Source organism: Cydia splendana, chromosome 6 (genome assembly GCF_910591565.1).
Source record: "Cydia splendana chromosome 6, ilCydSple1.2, whole genome shotgun sequence".
NCBI classification, from domain to species: Eukaryota; Metazoa; Arthropoda; class Insecta; order Lepidoptera; family Tortricidae; genus Cydia; species Cydia splendana.
Window position 1 is genome coordinate 3,848,452 of NC_085965.1, and position 26,885 is coordinate 3,875,336.

The 26,885-nt window shown below is 36.1% G+C and overlaps 1 long non-coding RNA gene across 1 annotated transcript; it reads left to right on the top strand.

Annotated features, from left to right (window-relative positions):
* The first annotated feature begins 5,594 nt into the window (after positions 1-5,594).
* LOC134791828 (uncharacterized) lies at positions 5,595-11,540 on the top strand. Its single transcript, XR_010144340.1, has 2 exons — positions 5,595-5,776; positions 9,267-11,540. It is a non-coding gene; the product is annotated as an uncharacterized LOC134791828 (long non-coding RNA).
* Positions 11,541-26,885: the final 15,345 nt, after the last annotated feature.

Sequence of the window (26,885 nt, forward strand, 5' to 3'; positions counted from 1 at the left end):
ATTTTTGTCTGTTTGTCTGTTTATCTGTTTGTTTGTCTGTTTATTTGAACGCGCATCACGTGAAAACGGCTGAACGGATTTTGATGAAAACTTTACTAATCTGTCGAGAAAATCCCCGGCCAGGTTATAGGTTATAAAAATTCAACCCCTAAAAGGGGGGGTAGCCACAACACTCGATTGACTTAAGTTTGCCCCTGAATCTTATGGCGCTACTTAGGAAGGAGGGGCAAACTTTTTTCAAATATGTGCTACCACTATTGAGTACCCTGGTAAACTAACAGATGGCGCTGAATTTAATATGTTGTGACATGAATAAGCCACCGAGGAAAGATTTTGCCAAATTAACTCTAAGTTTAGAACAGGGGGTACGGATATCAACAAAAATAATTGAATAATTATAAATTAATAATACAACAAAATTAAACGACAGTAAATTAATTGCCCCTCATTGCACGGTCTTTTGGGGAACTGAGTTAACATTAATTAATAAAGAAAACTAAAAATGAGTTTACATAGGTAGTGGTAAAATAAACACACATAATTATCAACACGCGTATAATTGCATAATTATTTAAATTATTAATTTTCTCCATCATCGTAATTATATCGCACCCATATCAAATCCATATTCATACAAGGTGGGTACTTTGAGAAAAAAAACATTGACCTCTGTCATTTGCACTGCCGGATTAACCCTTTTAGGGGGCACGTCTAGGGGGCACCAAAACCGTAGGCAAAAAAAGCGCAGGCTGCATCAGCATTGCAGTCGTCGTGGAGTAGGTACCTACATGAAACTTTTATACGTGTACAAGTAGCCATGTAATAACGTCCCATCCCTTCTCTGTATGAAATACTGGATTCGCGCCTGGTTGGGACTAAAAGTAGAAATGTACAACTGTCTATCAAATTGCGTTTTTATATCGAAAAATTTTCGCGCTCGCTTCGCTCGCGTTTTCAATAACTTTCTAAGGGATGGCGACTGCAGCAGCATTACTCTGTTGCAACGTTACTGCTGCAATACTGTCAGTTTTCGTGATAAAATGATGTGACTGATTTCCATACTAAACGTAGAAATGTACAACTGTCTATCAAATTGCGTTTTTATATCGAAAAATTTTCGCGCTCGCTTCGCTCGCGTTTTCAATAACTTTCTAAGGTATGGCGACTGCAGCAGCATTACTCTGTTGCAACGTTACTGCTGCAGCACTGTCAATTTTCGTGATAAAATGATGTGATTGATTTCCATACTAAAAGTAAAAATGTACTTACAACTGTCTATCAAATTACGTTTTTATATCGAAACATTTTCACGGTCGCTTCGCTCGCGTTTACAATAACTTTCTAAGGTATGGTTATTGTAGCAGCATTACTCTGTTGCAACGTTACTGCTGCAGCACTGTCAATTTTCGTGATAAAATGATGTGACTAATTTCCATTCTCAGCTGTAATGCGGCAATGAACGTCACTCAACTAGCCAAAAAAATGCAATGTAATCTCGATGACCCTAGGGAGAGGGGGCACCATGGTCTATAAATGCTTAGGGCATCAAAACGGCACTGGTCGTTTGCGGAGTCAAACGATTTGGGACTCGCATTTAATACGCATTACCATGCCTTCCAGAAAAAAATCCAATAATTCGCGAAAGTCTCGCAACGCATTGAGGTTACAAGGGGCACGTGGTCTTCCTCAGGAGTCTGAAGAAGACCACAGTGAGTGGCGTTCTAAACAGGCAGGCCGCTTCGCTTTCGCTCGCGCGCGTATACCTTTCTGTATCGTCCGATATACATCTACTAATTGTAAAATATTTTATCTGGACTGCAGTCCTCTAGAATATCCATCTGTCAACTTTACTTCAAGTTCCGCTTCCAGGGGAGAGGGAGAGAAATTAGGATTAGTAATTAGCCGCTTACTGACTGTTCAAAAAGTACCGTAAAACGGGGTGAGTAGGTTTCGCGGGGAGAGGTGGGTTATGAATGGGGAGAGAAGGTTTGAGAGGGGGGTGAGAAGGGATTTTAAGGCTACTGCTACAAAAATAATGTATTCCAATTTAAAATGGAGCTATAGTAATACGCATAATAAAAAAAATCGATCCAACAATCTTCCAAAATCACCTTTGTATGAAAACCCCTCTCACGCCAAATACGAGGCACTACGGGGTGAGGTGGGTTTTCCTCTTTATCGTCAAAGTTATGAAATGGAACTACCCAAAATAAAATAAAAACTACAATACAAACGTCCGGAACACATATTATTATGTATACACTCAGTTTTCATATGTAAAAATAAAATGTTATCGAGGTTTGAATTTCAGTTTTGACCCTACTCACCCCATTTTACGGTAATGAGAAAGATGCATTTTATCCACATTTTATCGTTTTTACTCGTATAGTGCATAGTCTTAGATATCAGTGTATAAGAACAATAACCACGAAAAAAATATTTAATAATATTATCATCAATGTCGACGCATTACGTATTGGGCTCCGGTTTCGTTCAAGGAAATGTTCTTTCAATTTCTAATGGATCCGCACTGAGGGAATATTTGTTAGCAAACTTTCACCACACAGATTTACATAAAAGGTAAGGATGAGGAGTAAGGGATACCCAGTGTCCCGAAAAACGTATTCTTGTCAGGAGTCCGGATTTTGTAAAGGATTTGTCGGTCAATTTCGCTTGAGTACGTTTTAGTTGTAGTCAATTTTGTGCATAATCAGAACCGGAGTTTATTGACAGCTATTGGAGCTTCGTCCTTTAGAAATTTAAGCCCTAAACTGCGGCCAAAAATTAAAAAAAAAGTTCGCAGATCAAGCTTGTAAATCTTATAAGTACAGTGAAACCTGGACAAGTTGGACATCAAGGGGCGAGCTAATATGTCTCACTTATAGAGGTATTCCACTTACCCAGGGTCTCAGTTAGCCAGGTATACATAAATATGCCTCACTTACACCTCATTAATAGAGGTGAGACTAGAGGTTATAGAGGTGGTTAATGGGGTAGGTACAAACTTCCAGAAAAAAGGAAGACACAGTGGAAAGAACTAATAACTCCATAACCGGGCCAAACTTCCATCATATTGAGAAAGTAGGTAACAGTTTATTCTTCATAACGAACATTGCAAGGTCATTCCAGTGGCGAATAGCGAAAGAGATAAGCACACAAAGATTTATTAGCGGTAAGTACCCGCTGTGCACGTACAGAGGAAAACTGCAGGATCACACGGCGGGACTTGGCTCACTCTTATCTAAATACCTACCTATCTACTTGTTTGTCTACAGAAAAGGATTCTTGAATATCCTGTGTTCCTCAAGTTGAAGCGTAAGTATTCGTTGAGATACTTTGTTGAGCGGTATGGCAGGCGGAGGAATAGTAAATGTCCACCTGTTTTATTTCAGCACATCACGCTTGTAGGAGTGACCCACAATTTCTGCTGAAATGCTGCTACTGACTCTAAAAACTCGCGAAACTTAATCTTATCTTAATTACTATGAAAATGTACTTCTGTTTAAAAATTTTCTCGTTAGGTCTCTCAGCTATTTATAGGTTTCTATTTCACAGAACAAATTTCTGCTAGGGTATGCAGGGTAGCGATACATACCTAACTGAGAAAATAATATGAAAATTAGACATGTAGTAGTCGTAGCATAGTAGTAGTAGTAATTAGATTATTGTACACAACACAGGTTTACAAAAATAAATTACAGTAATGGAAGTACAAAGGCGAACTTATCCCTACAAGGGATCACTTCCAGCTAACCTTACACATGCATAGCATGCTTAGCATGATAGCTTTTAGCTAACATGTATTCGTGATTTTTTTCGATCGAGCCAACTTTAACTTTTCAAGGTTTTGGTTAGTCTGGTCTTGATAATATAGCCTAATAGTTTCCGTGTGATTTTTTAAATGGCATTTTGCTCTTGATTGAAATTTTACGTTAGCCCCCTCTTAAACGCTTTGTACCGTCACCACACGGGATTGTTATGCCATTTAGGGTTCTTGCCAAATTGGAAATTCTATAGCGTAAGTATTGAGCAACCAGGACCCTAAATGGCGCAACAATCGCAGAGCGTATGGTAGGTAGTAGGTACCTACAATTCGCAAATGCCAAAGAATTGTTAACAAATACTCATCTCACGGCACGCGAACCGTGAAGCCTGCTCACGATAATCTGAAGGAACTTCTCAAAAGGAACGATCACGCGTGAATATTAACATGGTCGTAAGTTTCAGGGGAACTCAGACCCAACCTAGTTGCGCCGCGAGCGTTAAATTGCTTTACAAAATTGTCGACGAGCATTCGTGAATTTTACAACTGTAAGTGTTATCGAACCTTGTTTATTCGAGTGATTAAGCATTGTATGTGGGTTATTTAGGCTCGGTTTGAGTTGAGAGTAATGGAAAATGTATGTACATTTAGAATAGAAATGATATTGGTTACTTAATACTTATGTAGTAAAAGTGGAGCTAAACTATTTTTTTTTGCTTGGTGGTGGATAAAATAAAAGATGCCTTATCCCACAAAGTTCTAGTTATTTAAACTTTAATTTTCTAACTGAAAAGCTCTCTCTTTAGGATAGATGGCAACTATGCGCTAACTAACTAATTAATTAAGCCGACCACTGACTAACAGGCCGCCGGACGATGTCGGCCTGTCAGTTAGAACAAAAATTTGACAGTTCCGAACAACTGACCGGCCGATATCGTCCGGCGGACTGTTAGGCAGTGGTCGGCTTTAGAGACATAGTTACTAAACATGTGTCATGTGTCTCATAAGAAGGCTGAATGTCAGTTAATGAAAGTTACCTTGAGAAATCGGATAAAAATAAGATTCGCCAGAAAAATTAAGTGAGACAGGATCATTTTTTTTAAATATAACTAACGACCCGCCCCATCTTCGCACGGGTTGACAAATTATACACCTAAACCTTCCTCAAGAATCACTCTATTGATAGGTGAAAACCGCATGAAAATAATCCGCTCAGGGGGCCGATTTCTGAATTTCGACCACTCGATTTCGTGTATTTCGTTCAATAATATCTCCTGCGGGCTTAGCAAGGTTATATCATATTGCGCGTGGAATCTACTGTCGTCTTTTAACGATAGTCGTATTTTTATCGTTTTGCTGAACATGGTTACGGGTTACGATAAGAATACCACGTCGATATCGTATAAAGTTATCCACTATCATTCGTAAGTGACCACGATTGTCTATGCCTAGAGTTTATGAAAAATCCATTTAATGCCTGGCTTTATTAAAATGTCGGACGTGTGTCGGACGATGTTTGAAAACGAATAGTTAGTTTTATTACTACACTTCCAAATTGAAAAATGTTTAAATGAGTGACAGCTTTATACAAATTGACTTACATTATAACATGCACGGATAATCGTGTTTTCTCAACTGACAATTCACTTGACATTGACAAGCATCGCGTACGCGCATGATTCAGTGAATTTAGTGAAAATACAAACCAAGTCGAAGAAAAATACTGATTTGCTGTGTAAACTAAAGGAAATGCCACCCAAAATGTAAGTTTCTCTAATTTATTTATAGAAAAAGTTATAGTTCGTTTGATCATTAACTGGTTTTGTCATGAATATGTTTAATTTCAGTCGATGCTTCGGCGCACAAGAAAATGCTAGCCAAATATATAACTCAGCATCCCCTGTTCGCCTACACCTACAGGGAGATTCATGAGCCTCTCGGAACCCAGAGATACAAAATGCAATGCTGCACAGTGCACACAAGTTCTAAGATCTAGAAGAAAGGATTGAAGATGTAAGTACACCTTTCTTAAACTAAAATCATGAAAAGTTTCTGGTGCCTTTTAATATTATTGACACTTAATATCTATTTCTTCTCATTCTATCTATTATGTTCTACTAAGTGACAAAAGTTTGTTAAAAACCTGTTCTATCACTACTATAATTGCAGGAAGTTGATTTGGCAACAAGGATGTGTAAAAGTTACACTACAACAGTACCTATGCATAAGTACATTTATTCACACTGCATAAAAAGTGCATACTTAAGGGTTCTAACAAATATTAAAATCTTTGAAACCCGTAGACCTCACTTTAAAAACTTATATATTTTTTTACTCTGTTTGTATATTCTAGAAGCTGGTTTTGTAGCAAGAATAAAAGTTTATTGAAAAAGAAAAAGACACACTTTATGCCATAAATCTAAGACATAAAGATAAAATATTATTAATAAGTATTTAGTTTTTATGCCCGTTCCGGATGTCCCGCTCACTTAAACTTTAAGTCCTTCCTCTTCATAACCGTTTTATGTATGATTGTTTTGCCGTTCAGGCAACCTATCTATGGAATGCACTCCCTCTACCTGTAAGACAAGCCCCAAGAAAATTTGTTTTTTGAGTAGTCATGCTCGGTAGTTATCTGCTAAATGTCTCGTCTAGTGTCTATCATCCCATATACATATTAGTACATTTATTTTTATAACATATATGTATGTTTATGTTAGTATGTATATCTAAGATATACCTACTGCATTTGCTTTTTGATTGGTTTTTGCACCAACCTTTAGTGTTTATATGTGACGTCCCACGGGTAAAGGTACCTTATGGCGGTTGGCGCTTACGCTATTAACTATTAACGCCGCTCCAATATTATTGCGGCGCTATGCGACGTAAGCGCCAGCCGCCATAAGGTACCTTTTGCCGTGGAACGTCACATATTTGTTTCTATGGTTGACTAGTAGGTGATAGATAATGCCTTTTGGCATTAAGTTCGCCATTTTTACGTAATTCTATATTTTTGTGCAATAAAGTTTATAAATTAAATAAATAAAGTAGCCATACCCACAAGTAACTTACAAATTCCCTGCAAGAGTTAGGCCGGCGCCCCACTGCACACTGGAACCCGCCCATACATTGCTGTGCTCAAAACTACAATAAGTAAAATTAAGCAAAAAAAATACTATTCTACATTCGTAATGTCAAGTAGTGCTTATAATAATAATTATTTACATTATATTTATATTAAAAAATAAAATATTCCTATGATGACGTTACATATTCACCGATAAACATGTTGACAGCTTCCGGGTGAAATATTTTTGAATTAATAATTGGCAGAGGTCGTGTGCAGGTGATGATGGGATCAGAAGAAACCAAGAGCCTATTAAAAACATCTGTCATGTTGTCGAATCTACAAGTTTTACGACTAAATCTCTCTCGATAGTTTTTAAAATCCTTATTCCTCGCTTCCTGGGCCTCTTCACTTAAATTGCCTATTGGGATCAGGTGCTCAGATATTATTGCGACTCCTTGAATAAGGATTTTATGAACAGTAGGTGTCATGCGACACCACCGGTACAGTTTTACATATAACTTTGCTGTCTCTAGACAGTATTTTTTGAATTTACACGTATCGATCTTGTAGCCACTGGAAATTGTTTGTAAAATTATGTAAAAGCGACGTATGAGTTCTTCATCTATTTTAGTAATTTCGGCTGATATTTCGTAGTTTTGGAAAAAATTTCGAGCCACATTACCGTTATTAATATTGCCAAAACCTGGTTTTGGTTGATCTATTATTAAGGAAGTTATTAAGTTATTATTAAGTAAAATTGTATCACTTTTTTCATCTGAAACAGTCGAAATGCATAGAAATAACCTTAAGGTAAAATATTACGCACTAAAACATTGTTTTAGTGAGAAAAAGTTATATTTTCGCTAAAGTAAAAACGCCTGATCAAATAGTCGGAGCAAAAAATTTGGCCCATTTCGAAAACTGGACAACATCTTTTACTTTCGAATAAAGAATCTTAATAACGACAACTTTTTTAGCTATCATGCCTAAAAATTATCAAAAGATGTTGTCCATTATCGGAAATATGACCATTTTTATTAAATTACAATATATGTTACTATTTGTCGGAATACCACAAACCCAAAATTGTTTTAGAACATAAAATACGTAAAACATAATCTACATACCTTGCTCAAGATAAGTCATTGCGGATTTTGAGTTATTCATACCAACTACAATTACTTGAAATAACTATTTTGTTAATCAATACAAATTACCACTGAGATGTGACATATAAAATCCTAGACCTTTGACATAATGCAACTATGTAATGACAACTGATAATGAAGGTATTTTTCTGCAGTGAGGTGCAATATCTCCCTGTTTATGCATATATTTCAATTTGAGTACAAAATACCCACAATTGCAAAGTTGAGTTTTGAGCACTGCAATGTATGGGCGGGTTCCAGTGTGCACTGCTGCCCACGCTATGTACACGACCCACGTTCCTATACAAAATTTCGTGGGCTTGCCCACGGTTTGTATTAAAACGTGGGCCGTGGATGTAGCGTGCGCAGCAGTGGGGCGCCGGCCTTATTCAATACAAATAAATTGTATTAGTACCTATTCTACTAAGATTATAAAAAATAGAATACCTACTCGTACAATATTCTTACTTATAACATGTAGGTAATATAGGAATACTAGGAACAGTTATGTTAGCACTAAAGCTGGCCATATACATTTGACAGCTAAGTTTGACCCACTTCCCGATTTCCGATTGAGCTGAAATTTTGCATACATAACAATATGTAAATCGGATGACAATTGCAATATTATGATGACATGGAGCTGATCTGATGATGGAGACATGAGGTGGCCATGGGAACACTGTGATAAAACAACGCAAACTAATTGTGCTTGGTGTTGTTAGAATGGACTCATGGAGTATTAGTTGCCTGTTGAAAGAAAAGTACAGTCAGCGATAAAAGCTTGTACCAAAAATTATATTTTTGCCAAAAACTTATTTATATTGTTAGGGCTTGGGAGTAGAAGCTGGTTTCTTTACTGCTGGCAGCTGGAATATTTTTTTTGTGTTTGGTAAAGTGGTCTATTGTACCTATACCTGACTATGGGAATGATTTTAGCAGCCTATGTATGTGTGTGGGTATGTTTGTGTCGTATATTACCCTAGCATAGAATATCTGAGATACATTTTGATAAATAAGGTGTTGGTTGGTTTGTTTTTATGACGCAAGTGGTACAGAACTACACTTGATACATAATACAACTTTAATAACGGATAAATAATTACTAGAACAAAATTCAATTTATTTTCAATCGATAATTTGGACAACTGTAACAAAAAAATCCCCCTGGCTTAAAAACGAGAGCTTTCTAAAAGTGACATTAATTTCACATAATTTGCCAATGAACCGCTGTAAGTACTAGCCTGCGCCTGACCTCATCTAATATAATTTGTTTCTGTTTCAGTCATAACATATTGGAGGCTTGAAAGTGCACATACCCATAGATTGGACGTTAAGCTCAACGAGACCATGCGATGCATCTCAGGCACTATCCGATCTACAACCGCCACTGGCTGCCGGCATTGAGTCACATTGCCCCTCCTCACATCCGACGACTCAAGGCGTTGAAGAGGGAGGCTGAGAATATCACGAATAACCCCACAATGCCTGTCCACGAGGAATTCTGCCGCCCGACTGCCCGCCGACCCTGTGCTACAGCTGGGAGCCTGAGCAGCTTTAATATTTCGGATAGGTGGATAGCGGAATGGTCAGCTTCGGCAGCTCGGAGTTGCTGTATATCTGACCCAACTAAAAAACCAAAAGGGTTTGACCTTCCTCGGAAAATCTGGTGCCGCCTGAGAACCGGACATGGCCGCTGCAATTCAGCCACACAAATGGAGGTAGACGGCTTTCCCACTTTGCGAATGCAGAATGCAGACCACTTAGCATATCTTCCAACGCTGCCTACTCCACTCCTCCTCCACTCCTGGGCCTGTTGAGGACCTGAAGACCGTGACACCTGACTTGGTTGCTTGGCTTGGCAACCTCAAGGCTACACTCTGAATGCCCTCATCAGTTTATGATATGAAATGAAATCACTTTATTGGAGCATTCCACGAGCTGTCCCGTACAAACGCATTTTATTTCCTGTGTTGCGACTTTTTTTTTCGCCATTTAAAGCAAGCGATTAATTTTCCGTGCATGTTTGACCATTTGTCATAGAAAAGGAAACTCTTATACCTGCAAATCTCCAGAAAATCTGCATTTCTACGGGACAAACGGTAGACAATTGCATGGAATGCTCCATTGCCAAAACATGATAAGTTGATGGTAGAAAAAATATTAGGAATACAAACCATATACCTACATATAAATTCTATGATAAGTATGTACTAAGTTATTCTAGGTTAAGTACTAACTTATTGTCTACTCTATACATAGGTAATTACACTTAGCAAGACATGTTGGCCGTGGGTACCAAGCTCAGCATGTGCTAGACTGGCGTCCAGCGCTGGTTTTCAGTTTGGCCCCTTTTTGTTGGAGGTCTGAGAGGAATGTTGATCTTTTCTGCGCCGTTAAGCATTCTATTTATATTGGAAACGAAACTTATAGATGAGCAGTTATGAAATAGCAATACTACAATAATATGGATATCAAATAAAAGCTAGTGAGAAGACCATTCCAAAAATATATATATGTGTCATACCTATCCACAAATAAAACAACAAACAACCTTTTCAGTTCATTAGTATTATCATTAAGCGTTTTACAACGTAAGTTAGGCCGTCGAATCAGACAGAATGGTAAGGGCCCCCGCTCAGTGGCGAAACTGAGGCAGCAGGGAAACTTTTGTCAGTCGTATTTACCACCACTGTGAAGTGTGAAATGCGGATGGTAATCTGGCCCACAGCGCAAAAGAGAAAGACGATCTTTTAGGAACTCTTTTTGCATCGAACTCGACCTTGAAAGACGACGGTAGCGCCCTACCGCCCACCATCCCGTAGTGTGAATACTCTATGCCAGAAACTTCTATCAAGCAGAGGGATATTCGGCGGGAGTTGCTATGCTTTCGTTTTATAAGGCGAGCGGGCCAAGTGCTTCAGAGTTGTGTCCAGTGTTAGCGCGTCTTACGTTAGGGGTCTCCTGTCGAAGTTACCATCTTATGGACTGTCCAATAGACTACCTATTATGCAAGTGGATCGCTAGCCCTTTGTCCGGCAGGCGCATATGAGCCGTAGTTGACGGAACCTGCTTCAATAGCTGCTGCTGCATATCTGTGACATGTTGTCTATCGACGACATTCATCGATATGTGGACTACTGAGGCTTCCTATACACTATACAGGATGGCTAAAAAATAACTACATTCCCGTTGCCAGGGAGGTTTTGGGATTATACTGAGTAACTTTTGCTACGGGACCAACCTCGAAATCGCGAAAAAAATAGTTTACCCTCCCATAGAAATTGGACCAGCCAAAATGTATGAAACAGCCAAATTTTTTTTCGCGACTTAGGGGTTGGTCCCATTTCGTTTCGGAGAGGGGGGGGGGAGGCGCAAATTTGGTGCCTGCCCCGGGCGCCATATGACGTTCCTGGTACAAAAGCTGTTCATACTTCATAGTAATCCAGCGATAAAGCTGCTGGCATGATGGGCACTTTCACACCGGGTACGGCAGCCAATGATTTGTTTGTACACCTACATTTAATGTGTAAATAAACTTTGTTTAATTTTTTGGCAATAGTTGTTTTATTTACCCATTTATAATATTCTCTCTAGCACAGAGCCGAAATTGTTAACTTATCTATAGAGTTTAGTAAACAAAAAAGACTTGACAACACCACAAGTGACGAGAATTGTCATTCTTGTATCTACCTAAATGGAATTTAACATAGTTTTTAATATTCAACATTAGTTATTGGCGTATTGAGTCTGACCGCAGTTATAGTCACTAAAGTAGACTTATTAGCATAATAGATCATTTAGGAATATTCTTATTTGACCTTTTCACCGCCAGACTCACTAGACGCGTCGTTAAGACGCGTCTTTTCATACAAACGTAGTCCACATTTTTCTCTCTGGATAATAACATTAAATATTTTGATACAATTTGTTGTATATCATATCAACATCAACTACAGCCATGCCCCTACGTTTGTTCTTTTTTTTAAATTTTTAATTATTATAAGAGTTAGAAGCATTTAAAAATTTGTATGTAATCTGTCTTCCGCTCCTAATTTTTACAATAATCAAAAATTCGAACGTAGGGGCATAGCTATATGGTTAATATACATTAAATTATGTAAAAATATTTTCCATAATGTCAATATCCAGAGAGGAAAATGAGGACTACGTTTGTATGGAGAAGCGGAAGCGGCCATCTCCCTTTCCTCTTAAGTAAGAACGTGCCTAAAATGTTTTTATTACCTATGCTTTCATTGTACTATACTGCATATGAGTTGGATTTTACATTTAGAAGCTATAATATCACAAATTTTGTACGCATAAGGCTAAAATGAAAAATAAGAATAAGTGACACCTACATTGAAGCATGCCCGGGAATGGTGTTCTGTGTGAAGATTATCCGTCTTGAATGTTTACTAGTCTCTACTTGTATAGAAATATAGGTAAATTAGGTAGGTATTTGTGTGATAGTAAAACATAGTAATAGGCGAAATATGTATTTATTAAGCTTATTAAGAGCCGGTTTTGTGCATGCTTGCATGCTTAGGAAGTTTTTTAGGAGCGTCTTCTCTAATTTTTCCCTTGATCCACGAGAAGTTTTCTGGAAGAAAAAGAAGGAAATAAGTAAAAGTAGGTTCATGTGGCAGCGATGGAGTAAGTATTTTCACATGAGTGCAGTCTAGTGCACTCAAGATATATACTAAACAATCGCCAGGAATAATATCCATTAAACAAGGCAGCACATTAGAACTAGGTGCCTTAGTTAAACCTAATAAGTATTGCATTCCCAGATTATATATCCCAGAGATAACTACTTATCATACATAACTATCAAACAATGGGTAGGTACATATCTCAATGCATAATACAGCCGCACTCATACTTATTCAAAAAAGGAAAAGTTACTAAGACAGTCCTTGTGGAAAGTCACAGTTTTTTATGTCTAATACTTAATTCAGTGCTCAAAAGAACTTACCTTCTGTTTACAGCATCTACAAACTGCTCGAGGTTCAGGCTTACAGTAGTGTGGCCAATCCAGTCAGTAGTGCTCCAATGGACAAGCCATGATCTTGACTAGTCCCACGTTGGTAGTTAATTGCCATCAGCTAGCAGGTGTAACTGTTACACACCAGCAGCTGCTGCTGCTGCTGCTGGTGTAGGTGTGCTGCTGGTGTGGTGTATACTGTTAGAACCTAAAACAAATAAGTACCTAATTACAGTACCGGCCAATAATATATCACCTCCATGCTTTTACGGTATAACTTTTTTTTATATTTGTGAGTGACTTCCACAGCTTTAGGTAGTTTAGTAGTATTCCTTGTCCAGCGATGAGAAAAATTGGTCTATGTAATGATTTTTTCATAGAGGTTTTTTGTTTTAATGTATGGTCAACTTCATTATTTTTAAAGAGCTTTTTTAGTAATATGCTGAGTCTCTTATTGTAGTTCACAGTATTTCAGTATTCATAATATCTTATACCTTTAAACGAGCAATTCTTGTATATTTATTTATTTATATGTATATATATTTCGGGGATATCGGAAACGGCTCCAACGATTTCGATGAAATTTGCTATATGGGGGTTTTCGGGGGCGAAAAATCAATCTAGCTAGGTCTCATCTCTGGAAAAACATGCATATTTATATAAAATGACTAGTAAAATATGAAATCTACAAACTAACCTACTACAAGTTCATACAAAAACACACAAAGGTGATATGTTATTGACCGGTACTGTAAATCTAATTTTGTCAAGTAGATTTTCCCCCTGGAGGTTAGGATATGAATGTTGAAGTAAATAGTAGCTTAAGGCCCTACCAAAGCCGCGAATAGCGTTTCGTAAGCCACACCCGCTAGCTTCGTCCCCCCCGCTAGCACGCACACATGGAAGCGCTTCGCGGTGCACTTGAACTCCATCTAACTTCAAAACAGTTAACTACCATAACGCGTAACGCGGTCCGCCAGGAACTTAAATTCGGACAGAAAAGAAATAGATGGCGTTGTTACTAATGGCAAATAATAAAATAATTACATATTGTTGTAATAAACTTAGGACTACGTAGCCAGTTTTTATTGTTGATTTTTGGAAGATGCTAACAGCATAGTTAATTGTAAGTATTATAAGAGTATTGATAATAAGAAAATAACACAAGAAAAGAGAGAAGATTATTTTTGGTAAAATATTAAAATATGATGAAAATAGATTTACTTGGGATTTACGGTCACTAAATGCAAATTACAACCTTATTGATATGGAATTACATTTTATTCATGTACGTAGTATAAATATATCGTATCTCCATATGTGTGTTCTACCGCTTGTACAATGATGGACTGTGCTTTGAAAAATTGTTTGACATGATGCCAACGGCCGCTTTCTATCACCGTACCGCTCGCCGTCGGTAGGGTGTTCATCCTCACATTATCGCGCAGTGTGAGGCCCCTCCCGCGGACGCTCCCTGCCGAGGTTTTCTCCTGGAGCTCCATCAGTGTGGGTGTGGGGTTCTTCAAGAAAGGTATGTCGGTAACGCGATTGCTACAACCCTGGGGTTGCGGGTGTCCATAGGCTACGGCGAAAGCTTACCATCAGGAGGTCCGTATGCTTATTTGCCACCAACTCATTATTATTATTATTATAAACGATATTTTAGACTTCTAAGTACATAGGTATATACACCGATAGATAGTTAAATACTTTGGTCTATGAGACGATATCCTTCTATTCGCGCCTACATTTTTCAAAGGATCACGCCGAATTTAGCCTACCATTCGATAAGCATACATATGTCGTAGGCCGATCGTAAGATCAGGCAGATCGTAATGTTCCTGTGTAATGTTTTGACGATAGTCACATTAAACCAATACATAGGTAGGATAGGTTCGTTAGGTTGCTTCAGATGCCCGAAGGGCAAACTGCCCAGAAATAGGAGCCCGCGGGGCTCCGTCGACTCAGGGAACGAGTCAAAGATTTTCACGTTTCACGATATGCCTAGGAATTTCACGATATGCCTGATCTTACGATCGGCCGCCGACATATATATGATAAATTTAATCATATTTCTTACAATCTCATACATATATTAGATTCCAACGGACACTTCTTAGTAACAAAAATAAGTAAAAGAGTAATTAAACCAAATCAACACATCCTGCGCCATTACATAGAATCAATGACAGTTTATAAATGGACGTCTAGAGCTAAACAAAAATGTATGGCAGCAGAATACATTTCTACGATGTTCCTGATGGTTGATGCTAATAACGCTTACTTATAATGTTCTTCAAAGAAAAACATTCATACCACTAACGACATACTGTTTTAAGCACTAAGTATCAAAATTGCAAACAGAACTGCGATACAGTAAAAACTTTTTTTTCCAATGACTTTAATTGTAACATGCCCAAATGACTTACGTCAAAAGTGAATAGTGTGTGAATAGCGAACGAATATAGAACGAATAGAGTCGCTATGGATTGTGTTTTCATATTAATTATTACATATTTATTTGATGGTATGAAATCTAGATGAGCACCAATTTACAATTAACTTTCACCGGCTTTCCCCATTGGAGTCGTTTATTTCTTCTTTAAAATTGATTATTGTTTTTTTTTATAAAACGTTATTTGATATCAGGGTATGAATAACACAAAAATAGGTTTAAAGTAACTAAACTAAAACACGAATATTTATACTATATAGACTTAAAAATACATTAAAATACTTAAACTAAAAGTAAAGGGAAAATGTATATCTAACTTATTTATAAATTGCGTATATGATAAAAACCTACAACTTAAGAATCCTAATTTATTTGAAATAATTTAAGTTTATTATTAACTGCCTTTTAGGCAAACATAAACAAACTTTCTTTTTTGGAAAAGTTATTGAATTTATTATAACAATCCTGTGAAGGTTACTATATTCCCTTCTCTCTCTGGAACTGAAGTAAATATGTTTTCACATCCATACTATGGTTGCAGACGATATATGGAGTTATCCACATTTGACAGCGGTAGATGATAGAAGACAATTTGCATAACATGGTCGTTGGATAAGATGTGGATAATTTGACAGATTGTCCCATTTTGACAGTTCAACTTAGTTAATTTTAACTACGTGCTTCTTAGATGACGATAAGCCTTGTCGTGAAAGCAAAAGTAGTGAATAATCATATTTTAAGGTATAAATTACAGGTAAATATCAGTTTTTCTATGATTATATTGAGAGTTATTAGTTACAATGTTCCGCTGTATATAATATTGTCAATATTTTCTTCGCAGGGAAGTCAAATTTTATTATTCCTACTCGCGGCTGCTGTTGAAGAAAAATATCGTAAACAGCTTTAAGAAACACTTGCAGCCCATTTGATATGACGGACGAAGAGTTTCGGCATATTTACAGAGTGCGTAAGGAGTGTGCAGTGCATTTACTTATGTGCCGAATTTAACGCCGAGCTTCAAAACGGTGATGGGTTACCTACCAAAACATCTCAAAGGTAAAGCTATAAAATTGCAGTGTTTCTTATAAAGTTAATATGTATTCTATGCATAGACCCTATTATATTTGAAATCATTGATTCTATGTAAAACAGACGTCTTAATGACAATGCTACTAAACTCTTCAATACTAGGTACCGGCCTCATTATTATATGTAAAAGTTAGTATGTTAAGATATCTGTTGTACAATCTCTTACTTATGCTACTAACCTACTAACAGAGGTTACTTAAGGCTGTGCATCGCAAAATAACAGGATCTTAGAAAGGTGGCAGTGGCTAGCCCCGGAAATAAACAGATGTGATTTTCGGATATATGTTTTTTGACTATATGATAAGAGATTTCATGCTAGTCGAAACACGAATGCTTAAAATTTTCTCGATAGAAAATAAATCCAAAGTTACCTCTTCATTTTCCTTAAGTACCTCAGTGCAACTAGAAAACACATCCATATCCAGCATAATCCACTTTAAAGTAAAGGTTTTCATCTCGTCTTAATTGTCATAGCTAAGAATATTTACTTATTATCATTATACCGACGGATTTATCATCGTTTTTGATTTTATGAATTCAACTGAAAACGCCCATTTTACGCAATTCGGCTTCTCATTCTGTCATGCGTCAAAGTCATAAGTGCATCCTTTATGCCAGTAATGTTAGATGGCCGTCGGGCCTCAAAGAGGTAAGACCTATGTCAAATCGCGCAGCGCTCCGGATTACGTAAAATTTACATATCCAATAAACGATGAGTCGTAGCTCCATTGAGTAGTAACGGAATCGGAGGTCTACTACAGGTGGTGACATCTTTACAGGCCTATACGTTACGCATGTGTGCGTGTTTGCTTAGCTAAGTCAAAATATATACTCTTTGAACAATTACAACGGGTTAGGAAATTTCGACAGTTGTTGTAATGTATTGGTGGCTGTGTGATATTAGGCATCAGTGAAAATTGCGTCGCCTATGAGTGACCGATCTTCGGTTCTAACATGAACCATCCTCAACTTTTTGTATTTTTTTTTCGAAAATATCTATAAAAATATTATTTTTGCTTATCTTATTGTAATATAAAAATAAATCGTAAAATAAAATTTTAAAATAAATCTTGTCTGTTTCATACGCAAATAAATTAAAATTATTGAAATATGTGTATTAATAAAATAATTACTTATGATATTTTAATATTACGAAAAGTTTTATTCGTAAGTATTTATTCATACCTATTTGTTGTATCTTCTAGGACTCTAGGTCACATTATAATTATTTAAGTACCACTAAAAAAAGATCCCTACTTACAAAAACTCACACGGTTCGGGGTTCGAACCCGCGACCATAGGTTTGAAAGCCGCACGCCAGTACAATTTCACATACCTAATTTATAATTTATAATGAATAATGACAGGATACTGTGGAAAAAGTGAAATATGTAATACACTGTACTCTGTTACTATCATTATACAGTTTGTTTTAGCTTGACTAGGAGGAATGAGAAAAACGTGCCGAGCGAGAGGCTTAAATCTATCTGTCCCTTTCTTAAAGTTGCCAATTAAAGAAATGATGATTGGTTTATGACATTTGTTTTGAAATTCATTGTTTCAACATAATTTGTCGGTATTTTTGGCATACATTTAATTACTTTGACAAATTTTGCTTTTTAGTATGTTGCGATGACTCAAAACGTGTCGCCTGGGTTACCAGCGATTTTTATAATAAAACTTTATTGAGTCGAAAGAAATGGTTGTCTACTATACTGGGTGGAAAAAAATAATAGGCTCTGGAGGGAAAGTGCCTTAAAACCTTAAGTTGGCTCATTTTACTTAAATTAAAAACTTATACCTAAACACACTCGATCAATTAATAAATTAACTCTCAAATTAAACATTCTTTTATTTTTTTTAAGAAACATCTATAGTTGGTCAAGCAGATCTTGTCAGTAGAAAAAGGCGGCAAAGGATGATGTTTCGCTCCCATACAAGTTTGGCCCAACACTCGCTAAAACATGGGAGGTATATTATCAGGCTCTAAACATGAAATGGAAGTCCCGACAGTAATTAGAAATTCACGGACACTTCACAGAACATTATAAAAGCGGGATTTCTCTACGATTTTGAGGTTAGAAATTCTGCCGTAATGGGTATCAATAAGGTATCATCGTACGGATATGTTAAATATTATTATGCCTTATTACAAGGAAATAAGGTGCCGTAAATAGTGTAAACATATCCATGATATTAGGCATTTAAAGGCTGTCAAGGAACAAAAATCGAATGAGTTGATATTACGTTAATAGATTTTTTTAAATACCTATGATAATACATACATTCAATACGCGTTCCATAAATTAATAAGCCATAACATGCGAACCGGAATAGAGTATAACAGTTAGAGCTATTTTATAGTAAAAATTGTTATAGCATCAAATGTAAAACCAATCACTTAAGTAATAGTTATTTGTTTTACAAGGGGGCAAAGTTGTTGTTTAACCGCTCGTGCTAATATTGATACCCGAGCAAACGAAAGATCCCAAAGTTGAACCACGAGCGTAGCGAGTGGTTCGAAAATGGAATCTTGAGCGTTGCGAGGGTTTCAAAGCACGAGAGTTAAACAAAATTTGCCTCCGAGTGAAACACAACATTTTTCACCACACCAGCTCGGAAAGGCTTACTTTGCACTTCAAAAACTGATAGCAAAGTTGCATTTTATTCACATGTGAGGCAAAGTAATCAAATGCAAATTTTGAGTTGTTTTCTTATGTTTGCTGGTAGAATTGACTTTTAAATGATGGTTTTGGATGATAAATATTTAAAAACATTTATTTGGAGTTATTTGGTTTGATTTTGTTTGATATTTTACATTAAATATTTGCTTCGGGTTGGTGTGGTGAAAAATGTTGTGTTTCACTCGGAGGCAAATTTTGTTTAACTCTCGTGCTTTGAAACCCTCGCAACGCTCAAGATTCCATTTTCGAACCACTCGCTACGCTCGTGGTTCAACTTTGGGATCTTTCGTTTGCTCGGGTATCAATATTAGCACGAGCGGTTAAACAACAACTTTGCCCCCTTGTAAAACAAATAACTATTACTTAAGTGATTGGTTTTACATTTGATGCTATAACAATTTTTACTATAAAATAGCTCTAACTGTTATACTCTATTCCGGTTCGCATGTTATGGCTTATTAATTTATGGAACGCGTATTGAATGTATGTATTATCATAGGTATTTAAAAAAATCTATTAACGTAATATCAACTCATTCGATTTTTGTTCCTTGACAGCCTTTAAATGCCTAATATCATGGATATGTTTACACTATTTACGGCACCTTATTTCCTTGTAATAAGGCATAATAATATTTAACATATCCGTACGATGATACCTTATTGATACCCATTACGGCAGAATTTCTAACCTCAAAATCGTAGAGAAATCCCGCTTTTATAATGTTCTGTGAAGTGTCCGTGAATTTCTAATTACTGTCGGGACTTCCATTTCATGTTTAGAGCCTGATAATATACCTCCCATGTTTTAGCGAGTGTTGGGCCAAACTTGTATGGGAGCGAAACATCATCCTTTGCCGCCTTTTTCTACTGACAAGATCTGCTTGACCAACTATAGATGTTTCTTAAAAAAAATAAAAGAATGTTTAATTTGAGAGTTAATTTATTAATTGATCGAGTGTGTTTAGGTATAAGTTTTTAATTTAAGTAAAATGAGCCAACTTAAGGTTTTAAGGCACTTTCCCTCCAGAGCCTATTATTTTTTTCCACCCAGTATAGTAGACAACCATTTCTTTCGACTCAATAAAGTTTTATTATAAAAATCGCTGGTAACCCAGGCGACACGTTTTGAGTCATCGCAACATACTAAAAAGCAAAATTTGTCAAAGTAATTAAATGTATGCCAAAAATACCGACAAATTATGTTGAAACAATGAATTTCAAAACAAATGTCATAAACCAATCATCATTTCTTTAATTGGCAACTTTAAGAAAGGGACAGATAGATTTAAGCCTCTCGCTCGGCACGTTTTTCTCATTCCTCCTAGTCAAGCTAAAACAAACTGTATAATGATAGTAACAGAGTACAGTGTATTACATATTTCACTTTTTCCACAGTATCCTGTCATTATTCATTATAAATTATAAATTAGGTATGTGAAATTGTACTGGCGTGCGGCTTTCAAACCTATGGTCGCGGGTTCGAACCCCGAACCGTGTGAGTTTTTGTAAGTAGGGATCTTTTTTTAGTGGTACTTAAATAATTATAATGTGACCTAGAGTCCTAGAAGATACAACAAATAGGTATGAATAAATACTTACGAATAAAACTTTTCGTAATATTAAAATATCATAAGTAATTATTTTATTAATACACATATTTCAATAATTTTAATTTATTTGCGTATGAAACAGACAAGATTTATTTTAAAATTTTATTTTACGATTTATTTTTATATTACAATAAGATAAGCAAAAATAATATTTTTATAGATATTTTCGAAAAAAAAATACAAAAAGTTGAGGATGGTTCATGTTAGAACCGAAGATCGGTCACTCATAGGCGACGCAATTTTCACTGATGCCTAATATCACACAGCCACCAATACATTACAACAACTGTCGAAATTTCCTAACCCGTTGTAATTGTTCAAAGAGTATATATTTTGACTTAGCTAAGCAAACACGCACACATGCGTAACGTATAGGCCTGTAAAGATGTCACCACCTGTAGTAGACCTCCGATTCCGTTACTACTCAATGGAGCTACGACTCATCGTTTATTGGATATGTAAATTTTACGTAATCCGGAGCGCTGCGCGATTTGACATAGGTCTTACCTCTTTGAGGCCCGACGGCCATCTAACATTACTGGCATAAAGGATGCACTTATGACTTTGACGCATGACAGAATGAGAAGCCGAATTGCGTAAAATGGGCGTTTTCAGTTGAATTCATAAAATCAAAAACGATGATAAATCCGTCGGTATAATGATAATAAGTAAATATTCTTAGCTATGACAATTAAGACGAGATGAAAACCTTTACTTTAAAGTGGATTATGCTGGATATGGATGTGTTTTCTAGTTGCACTGAGGTACTTAAGGAAAATGAAGAGGTAACTTTGGATTTATTTTCTATCGAGAAAATTTTAAGCATTCGTGTTTCGACTAGCATGAAATCTCTTATCATATAGTCAAAAAACATATATCCGAAAATCACATCTGTTTATTTCCGGGGCTAGCCACTGCCACCTTTCTAAGATCCTGTTATTTTGCGATGCACAGCCTTAAGTAACCTCTGTTAGTAGGTTAGTAGCATAAGTAAGAGATTGTACAACAGATATCTTAACATACTAACTTTTACATATAATAATGAGGCCGGTACCTAGTATTGAAGAGTTTAGTAGCATTGTCATTAAGACGTCTGTTTTACATAGAATCAATGATTTCAAATATAATAGGGTCTATGCATAGAATACATATGTGACGTTCCACGGGAAAAGGTACCTTATGAGGGTTTCTAGTTTCGGAGATATTAAATGTTTTGTAAAGAGGTGAAAAAATGCTCAATTTTTTTTTATTGTGTGATCTGAAACCTTAATGCGTAACGTTTGTTTACCTGTTTTTATTTTTGTTATAAGTTAGTTATAAGCCTAGTAATGTCGTCTCAGAGTTTAGTAGAAAAGGTACCTTATGGAAAAAAGATTGAAAATTCCCAAAAAAACTAGTCAATACGGGAAAAGAAGTTTGGTAGAGAACTGTATTAGCATTCTGCAAAACTAATTTGATAATTTCAGTTCTGGTTGGGGCGCCTCGCAAATATTATAACCGTACATAGACCGACATCACAAATCCAAGTAGACTGCTATTATACCAAAGTTACTCTCGTCAAGTCTTTCTTAACTAGAATAATCTTCATTTGGTTTGGTCGCATGCAGTAAATCAGCCATTGGTTTGCTGAAAAATGCCAATACCCGACGCATTACCTTATGGAATATCTGAGGTCATTGAACCTCAATGCCGCTTATTTTCAATAGCAACCGAAATATATTATTGATAAGAAATAGACGATTTATACCATCTTAACCCCAAAATATTATTAGTTTATCCTAACTGTTCCATCATCATCATGCCTCATCATGTAACTTGACCACAAGGTACCTTTTCATTACATACAAATTATTGGTCTTTTTTAAGATTATTATGACGAAGAACTAATTAAATTGGGGGCAGTTTAATGTAAATTAATATTTTCTATTCATAAAAGATAAACTATAATATGATTGATATTTTGTAGTGATGTATTATTAGATTTATTTCCATAAGGTACCTTTTCGTAAATGTATGGAGCAAATACTGTTATTGTTATGTAAGTTTAAAGTGGCATAAGGGGTTAAATATAGTATTTAGTTGGGGTTTTAGGATTTATTTCATTTGAATGACAGAATTTCTTTCATATGTGCTCAGAAAAATTGATTGTGTGTCACATTAAAAGTAAAAATATTCAATTTTGTGATTTTAAATGAAAAAGTCAGAAAATACATTTTCACCTCTAAATCGGTATTGTTTTTTGCTTAAACTGTCTGTCAGTGTCGTTTTCTAATAGATAAAATTTAAATCTTGAGAGCTCATTGCAATCAATCGTGAAAATGAAATAAAACTTTATTTTCAAGAGATTGGTTAGTATACACATAAATCAGTCGATATCAAAAGTTTCTATTTGCATTACAGAACAAGTCGCAATATTTTTTTAATCTCAGATATATAAGGCATTATTATTTGTAGTCAACTATGTAACTTACTTCAGGAACATAGTTTTTTAGGCGGCTAAACTTAAAACTTCTCTATCGTAAAGTTGCTCATTTCACAACATTATTTTCAAAAAATCATATCTCTGTAACTACGCAACCTAGAAGGTTGATCTTTTGTGTTATCGATAGCTTATTTATTGTAGATTACTGGGGTATGCATAACTCCATACCCGCCATAAGGTACCTTTGACCGTGGGACGTCACATATTAACTTTATAAGAAACACTGCAATTTTATAGCTTTACCTTTGAGATGTTTTGGTAGGTAACCCATCACCGTTTTGAAGCTCGGCGTTAAATTCGGCACATAAGTAAATGCACTGCACACTCCTTACGCACTCTGTAAATATGCCGAAACTCTTCGTCCGTCATATCAAATGGGCTGCAAGTGTTTCTTAAAGCTGTTTACGATATTTTTCTTCAACAGCAGCCGCGAGTAGGAATAATAAAATTTGACTTCCCTGCGAAGAAAATATTGACAATATTATATACAGCGGAACATTGTAACTAATAACTCTCAATATAATCATAGAAAAACTGATATTTACCTGTAATTTATACCTTAAAATATGATTATTCACTACTTTTGCTTTCACGACAAGGCTTATCGTCATCTAAGAAGCACGTAGTTAAAATTAACTAAGTTGAACTGTCAAAATGGGACAATCTGTCAAATTATCCACATCTTATCCAACGACCATGTTATGCAAATTGTCTTCTATCATCTACCGCTGTCAAATGTGGATAACTCCATATATCGTCTGCAACCATAGTATGGATGATAAAACCGACGATAACGGCCGTTTTATCCACACCTATTGCGTGATAACTACCTTGTCGTACAACCTTGCTAAGCCCGCAGTACCCGGCATTTAAATTCTACTAATAGAATTGAAAACGAGTGCACTGTTAAAAATTATGTAATTTTACATGCAAAAAAATTACATAATCCTGTAAAATTCCCGAAAAATCTGGGAAATTTACGGAAAAATATGACATTTTACGTAATTCTCGTAAAAATTTACGAGAATTACGTAAAATGTCATATTTTTCCGTAAATTTCCCAGATTTTTCGGGAATTTTACAGGATTATGTAATTTTTTTGCATGTAAAATTACATAATTTAATTTAAAATTACATGATTTTTAACAGTGTGGTCAATACCACTCGATTCCCAATTCTATCGCTAGTATTTCAAAAATTTGCATTTCGCTGTTTTCCACCGATTTTCGAGTGACGAAATCGTGCGCTCGAATTTCAAAAATCGGCCCCCAGTAGTTTTTGAGTTTATCGCGAACATAGGTACAAACACACAAACAGACGCGGCGGGGGACTTTATTTTATAAGGTGTAGTGATGATACTGATTTTCGTTCTCGAAAACAGATGATTATAGATAGTAATATAGGCTGCAATTTGTAAAAACGTTTTGGTTTTCAATAGGTGCCATGTTTGGATTGAATATGCTTGTATCATATTTAATAATAACGATATCCAACGGCTTCAAAGTGTAGTTCATGCTTCTAGCGTGCACTCACGTCTTGCTTTTAGAACTTTGTGCAAGGCGCATCATGAAATCTCATCGTATATAGTAAGTAATATACGAACGAGCAAACCTTCAAGCCACAGCTCTGCTCGAGAGTGCTTCTAGGCGTTAAGCTACCAAATACGTACTTTAGGGTAGAATCTTTAATAGCTTGCGTTACCATGAGTTTATCGTAAACTTTCAACGGATTGCCAGAATCTAAATAGAAGTAGAAAACTTCAAAAATTAAATACGTGTAGTTTTGTCGGTTTTTTTTTCTGTTTTTATATAGTTCCCGTTATATAGTTATGAAAATCATTTGCTTTAGAAGTGGTTCAATCAAAAAATAGTCTCACCTCCTTACCTAAACTAGACTAGTTGGACTCATGTTGGACTCTAGGTAGTTGGTTGGTTTTACGGTAGTGTTTTTTCCTACTGTGACTAGGTATATTTGAGTTCAATATATAATGCCTGACAAACGTGTTTCATTGTAGAAAGGTGCTGCTACTAATTGATTTTTTACGCAGTCTGTTTAATTCAAATATGGGGCATTATCTATGAAAGGGGACCTTATTGTCGATGGCGCTTACGCCGCACAGCGTCGCACGGCACGGGATTGTATTTATATCGGAGCATCGTTAATAATGGCGTAAGCGCCATCGACAATAAGGTCCCTATTCATAACGTCACATATAGGTTCACAGCGCTGGTACAAATGTTAAAGTTTTGGACATACGAGTACAGTTCGAAACACTACTTAGAACTGCATAAAATTATGTTGCCGCTTGTTCTGGCTAACTACAGTTTTATACTTAGTTTCTACTGCGGAATAATTGGATGTGAAATATTTCTGTGCTACGTAGGAAATACTTTCAAATATAATTGGATTTGTAAGAACCCTTTCTAAGTTTACAAGTGAAGGATGACTCACGTTAGACCAGGCCGGGTCCGGGCCGGAGCTTTCGGCGCTTACTTTTCTATGACAGATGACCGGTGATCACGTGATGGTTTCCATAGAAAACGAATTTCTAAATCAAAATTGAAAGTTAAGTAAAAACCTACCTATGAATAATTAGTACTGTAACATTTTAATATTCTGATAAATATAATACTTAATTTAACGATTTCTGGACTTGTTGACGCAAATAAAATACCTATGTGACAAGCACCGACACTTAACACGACATTTTGACAATATTGACGTTGCTTATTATGATCAGCATCCCGCAAAATAGATGATTCAATTATCACGTGGTCGTTTTGGTAAACGTATCTACGTTAAAGTACCGAGTAAATAGGTACGGTCAGCCAAGAAAGTGGTCTACCACTTTTCGACTATCAATCAGATGATAGAGTCGAAAAGTGGTAGACCACTTTCTTGGCTGACTGTACCTACCTATGCGACAAATACTTAAAAATTAAACAACGATACCTCTCGCTCCTCAAAAATAGTCAAAATATCTGTTTTTATAACCAGTTTGCTGGGGTAAGTTAGTACTTTTCGATACGAATACGAACTCACAAAATCCTGAACCCATTCTGTTACCTACGTATATACCCAGTAGGGCATAATTTAAGTGTTTGTTTTTTACCAGATGAGATATCTCTCATGGTATTGCTACTGATCTAAGGCGAACGTCGAAATAGCTATTTCAAAGTCAAATATACTATTCATGTAGGCGTAGCAACAATCACTTATGTACGTACTTAAATATGTTTTACATATATATTATGGCTAATTATCAGAGCTTGGATTATTATACAAATCAAATTTAACACTACCTACGAATTTCACAAAAATATCGTCAAACATAAAAAGTTGTATAAAAAATACTAGTCTAGAATGTTTCTAGAATAAAATATAAATGTCAAAAAAAAAACATAACTAAAGAGTAGGTACACTAAATATAGGTAACTAAGTAAGTAAGATTTGAATCTTGGGAATTCAAGCGATAGAGAGGCAGTCTAGTGCTAGAATTCGCAAGATTTTTCAAATCTTGGTGGGCCTGCTGGCTTTGTAGACTGAGATTCCGTAGAAATTAGTCCGGAAATTCCATGTTTACGCAGTTACCCGT